Source organism: Chiloscyllium punctatum, chromosome 48 (assembly GCF_047496795.1).
Source record: "Chiloscyllium punctatum isolate Juve2018m chromosome 48, sChiPun1.3, whole genome shotgun sequence".
NCBI lineage: Eukaryota > Metazoa > Chordata > Chondrichthyes > Orectolobiformes > Hemiscylliidae > Chiloscyllium > Chiloscyllium punctatum.
Genome location: NC_092786.1, coordinates 55,903,670 through 55,909,755, shown reverse-complemented (window position 1 = coordinate 55,909,755; position 6,086 = coordinate 55,903,670).

The window sequence follows — 6,086 nt, the reverse complement described above, 5'->3', positions numbered from 1 at the left end:
ATATTCTGGCAGAAATTTTAAAAGTCAGTGGGTGTGATAGTCTTTTCTGACACACAGTTAGACATAAACATAATTACACCCACAACGTTTAAGATGTGAACTTTTAGCCTTCTGCCATCAATGAAAATCATTAGCTCACTACCAAAATCAGGCTGAGATTAGCTCAGATAGGGCCACTCCTGCTTCTGGGTTCAAAGCCCAGTAACACCATAGCCAAGACTGAGAATTCAGTTCAATGTAATGTTGCGGCAGTGCTAAACGTGCTGTCTTTTGGATAAATGATTAAAACCGGAACCAAGGCCTGACCAGTGCAGGAAAAGGACCCAACTCAATGGTGACCCCACGTCAAGGTGGTCTGCCCAGACCAAATGCAGGATCCACCGAAGTGCTTCTGAATGGGATTAGTGCCCAAGAGCTATCAGACACACAGTTACCTTGCCAACGCTGCAACTGCGAGTGCAGAGGCCTTCTGGTCTCTTGCAGGCCTGACATCCCCAACCTGGAAACCTGGAACTGAGGCCTCCTCAGTGCAGGAATGGGACCTGAACCCACAGGGACCTGACATCGGGGAGGCCTGACCCAGCTGGTACAAGAGTCCCAGAATGGTCAAGGCTGTACCTGGTGTCCTGGATCCCATTGGGAGAATGCACGTCCCTCTCAAAGCAGTAGACTTCCCTCACTGGTGCCCAGGATCAACTGGGAGCAGCCACCTACCCAGGACTTCACGCACTGGACTTCAGGTGAGACTCAAACTTCAGGGTTTCCAGTTCCCCCCTCCCCAAAATACTCTTGATAAACATCCAAGCCATTGAGAACTAAATGGATGAACTTAAAGCCAGACTTGTCTTCTAAAGGGAATTGAGGGACTGTTGTGTGCTCTGTTTTACAGAGACATGGCTCACTCTTGCTAGACCTGACTGTACCTTACAACCTGAGAGTTTCTCACTTCACCAAAATGGACTGCCCAGTGTCCCGGGGCAAGGTGGCAGGGTCTGCCTCCTAACCAATAACTCCTGTTGCTCAGATAGGGAGCTCATGGTGTGTTACTGCTCCCCTCACCCAGAATATCTTACAGCAAAGTGCTGTCCCTTCTACTGCCACAGGAGTTCACATCCACTATCCCGACAGTAGCATACATCCCACCCCATGGGGAAGTGAAGAATACTCTCGATGAAGTATGCAACACTACCGATCAAGTTGAGATGGAATATCCCAAGGCCTTGTTCATCGTAGCCAGTGACTTCAACCAGGCCAGCCTGTAGAGTGTGCTACCAAGATAGTACTAACACACCTCCTGTCCCACTAGAGGGGCCAAACATCCTTGATCATTGCTACACAACCATCAAAGATGCCTACTGCTCCATGCCACATTTTGGAAAATCAGATCACAACACTGTGTTCCTCCTCCTGTCTTTCAAGCAGAAATTGAAGCCTGGGGAGCCCAGACAGAAAGTAGTGCAACACTGTTCTGAAGGAATGCAAGGGCTTCTCTGAGACTGTTTGGAATCAGTGGATTGTTCCATATTCAAGAACTCAGCTGCCAACCTAGATGACTATCCCACTACCGTTACAGACTTCATTAGCAAGGGTGTAGAAGACTGTGTGCTGAATCTTCTCCAACTGGAAACCATGGATGATCCAGGAGATCCATTCCCTAAAGTCTAGGTCTGAGGCACATACATCATACAACCCTGGCCTTTACAGAAAATCCAGGGACAACTTTCATCAGAGGCACCAAAAGGCAATATCAGACTGAGCTTGAGATCAAAATAACCACACAGACAAACATCATTTGTATCAAAACTCACACAACATGACAGGCTACAAAGTGAAGTTGAACAGAATTGCAGCCAATAGTACATCCCTACCTGAGAAGCTCAATGTGTTCTACGCTTGATTTTAAGAGAAGGTCCATGAAACGATGTCACCTATCTCAACAGCCTTGGGTGCACCTGCACCCATGGTCACTGCCGCAAATATTAGACGGCCTTCTTGAGGGTGAACCCACAGAAAGTGACCGGCCCAGATGGAGTCCCTGGCCATGCACTCAGATCCTGCATGGACCAGCTGGTGAGAGGATTCACAGATATCTTTAACCTCTCCTTGCTACGATCTGAAGTCTCCACCTGCTTCAAGAATTCCACAATCATACTGTACCAAAGACAAACCACGCAACATGACTCAATGACTCCCACTCGGTGGCTCTAACCTACAGCCTTATGAAGTGCTTCGAGAGGTAGGGCATGGATCATATCAACTCCAGCTTCCTGGATTGCGTCAATCCCTTGTAATTCACCTACCAGCACAACAGGTCCATGGCAGACCCATCTCCTGGCCCTATACTCATTCCTGGAACATCTGGATAACAAGGATACCTGCATCAGGTTCCTACTTATTGACTATAGTCCAACCTCAACACCATAATCCTAAACAAACCCATCTCCAGATTCTGAGACCTGGGTCTCAGCTCCCCGCTGTGTAACTGGATCCTTGACTTCCTGACCCATAGACCATAATCAGTGAGAATAAGCAACAACCCCTCCACCACCATAACTCTTAACTCCGGTGCCCCATATCACTCAGCCCTCTAATATACCTCTTATACACTGACAGCTGTGCGGCCAGATTCCACCCCAACTCCATTTACAAATTTGCTGATGACACCACTGTTGTAGGTCAGATCTCAAACAATGATGAGACAGAATTCTGGAAAGAGATTAGGTTCCTACTGGCATGGTGTAAAGGCAGCAATCTCCCCATCAATGTCAGCAAAACGAAGGAACTGGTCACTGAGTTCAGGAAGCGGAGTGGAGGGCATGCCCCTGCCTGTGTCAATGGAGTACAGATGGAGGTGGTTGACAGCATCAAGTTCCTGGGAGTAATGGTCACCAACAATCTGACCTGGTCTACCCCCATCGACATGATGGTCAAGAAAGCGCAAGAATGTCTCTACTTTCTCAGGAGGCAAAGGAAATTCAGCATGGCCACAAGGACTCTTAACAATTTTTATAGATGCACCATAGGAAGCCTCCAATCTGGCTATATCACAGTGTGCTACGGCAACTGCTCTTTCAAAGACCACAAGAAACTACAGAGTCGTGAACACTCCCCAGTCCATCAACAAACCGACCTTCCATCCATTGACTCCATCTGTACTTCTCAATGCCTCAGGAAAGCAACCAACATCATCAAAGACTCCTCCCAACGAGTTATATTCTCTTCCACCCTCTTCCATTGGGCAGGCGATATAGAAGTGTGAATACACGTACATATACATTCAAGAGCAGCTTCTGATATTCAAATGCATCTGTCAAATGGTAATGTTGATCTGTCTCTCTGTAGCTTCTGTGTGGCTGTAACACTGTATTCTGCTATCCTAATGTACTTTGTATGCGACAATCTACCTATATAGCGCACAGAACAACACTTTTCACTGTATTTTGGTTTATGTGACAGCAATAAATAAATCAAACTGGCTGCTGGGAGTTCATTACAACAGAGACCATACTTCAAAGATGTATTTTCAACAACTATAAGGTGCTTTGAGATGCCTGGTGTAAAAATGTACACAAATTTTTCTGTACAAAATACTTCACAAGCAACTCCATAACAACCAACTCTGCCCAAACTTTTATTACTGGCTCCAAACCTGGGAACTCAGAAGTTACAGGCACAACATTCATAAAAGAAGTTATTATCTACTAGATAATCTTTCTCTCACTTTATCGAAACTCCAGCCCCACTCTTTACAATTTATTTTTGTGCTCACGCTCTCTGTTGAATTGACACTATAATGATAACATTGACATGGTTTTATAGAATGTAAAAGAGCCCAAACTTCTGACTTCCCTCCCAACCTCAGAAAAGCATTTTTCTACAAAAGCTCCTCTTCCCAACATGCACATTATGATAACAACACTGCTCTAACCCATTCATTCCCAACAGTATGGAACTCCTTATTTCCCTTCGTCTCTCAATCTTCCTGTAATTCATGGGATTCAAAATCCAAACATGATTTAATTACTGCAATCCTTAATTAAATGTCCTCTTTAACCCATCCACCATCTGTTGACGTATACTGATGAACATGGCATTGAACTCCAGAAATACCAGCATATTAAACAAATTCTAAATATTATAAGACTTTGAAAGATTTTCCTTTCTTCTTATACACGTTTTATGTACAGACCATGGAGGTCCAAACTCCACACATGGCAGAAAGCTTTGGTCACAGTGGAAATTGCAAAACATTTTAAAATACATTTCGTCACCTAATAATTGGCTGGATTAATGATTCTTGACTCTGCAGGAAACGTTTCTTCTGCCCAAATAAACAAGGGGTCAGGAGCTTCAATTCAGTGGAAAAAAGGATCATCACCCAAGAAGCTGAATCTCTGGCCAACGTTACAGCTTGCTGCCTGGAAAAGACAAGGTGGGAAGTGTAGCAGCATCTCGAAGGAAGTTACTCTGCTTATCGTTATACATATCGCAATCATATCGAGCAACGCCAACTCCAGGTTCTCAAATGGAAATCAGACAATATGTAGAAAGATTAAACCAAGTCCATTTAGACATTGCACTCCTTCGGACCAACCAAGTATTTTTAGCTGCCCAGATGACGAACTCGTGTGTGATTACTGCACTTAGATCATATTTTAGGTAATTTTCCGCTCTGTTGCTATGGTAAATATTTCTCCTTAAAGGTTGGATCAAATAGTTTTAAACAGGTTTGAAAGTGTTTGTCAAGTCTCAGCCGAACTCTGGGCAAGGTCACAGGGCGACACTGATGTTTTTCCATTTATTAAACTTCAATCATTTCGGTTTTAGCTGAACAGCGTTCTTGGTACCTATGCTCATATTTCCTACTCATCTAAAACCCATTAGTATGGGATTTCACTGTACACACAATGGTTGTCACATTTACCTACATACCAACAGTAACTGCACCTTGAAGTGATTCTTGTACGTCAAACACATTTGGAATGGTGTAGGAAGGGGATGGGATATGAATCTGTACAAGGTTAAATCTTTGGTATATTGATAGCTTGGGTTAGGCAATTGCCATTAGACCCTCACTGTGAATGAAATAACTGCACACAGGTTGTTATCCCATCTCCCTTTATTTACTTGGGTACATTACACTGGCTGTAGCCAGGAAGCTCAGAATCAGTCACTGGAATTGAGGAGATTCTGAATCCCCTATTTATATCTGTCAGCTTGGGCTCCCTGATTGACCCAGGTTAACAACCCCAATCAAGGACCTTGTAGTCAACCAGATCCACCTGGTTCCAACTGCTACAGTGAAGGAATAACCTTTTGTGTTTTTATTTATTCAATCATTTATTGCCCATCCCTAGTTGCCCCTTGACAAGGTGGGGTTGAGTGCTTTCTTGAACCCCATGCAGTCCATGTGCTGTAGGCACATGTAGACCCACAATGCCCTTTGGGAGGTAGTGGAGCTGAAAATGTGTTGCTGGAAAAGCGCAGCAGGTCAGGCAGCATCCAAGGAGCAGGAGAATCGACATTTCGGGCATGAGCCCTTCTTCAGGAATGAGCTCATTCCTGAAGAAGGGCTTATGCCTGAAACATCGATTCTCCTGTTCCTTGGAGGCTGCCTGACCTGCTGCGCTTTTCCAGCAACACATTTTCAGCTCTGATACTCCAGCATCTGCAGTCCTCACTTTCCCCTTTGGGAGGTAGTCCCAGGATTTTGACGCAGCGACGGTGAAGTAACAGCGATATATTCCCAAATCAGGATGGTCAGTGGTTCGGAGGCGAACTTGCAGGATGTGGCGTTCCTATCTATCTGCTGCCCTTGCCTTTTAAGGTGGAAGGGGGTCATAGGTTTGGAAGGTGCTGTCAGAGGAACTTCACACAGTTCATAGTTCAGGGTATCTCAAAGCAAAATATTTCTCAAGTTTACATTGAAAATGTTGGAAATGTTCAGCAGGTCTGGCAGCATCTTTGGAGAAAGGGTCCGAGTCAACATTTCAGGTCAGCAGCCTGCCCCGGGGGATGCCAGTTGTGTTGGCAAAGCCTACTGCCCGGGCTGCAGCACTGACCTGGTCATGGGGAAATTGAATGGC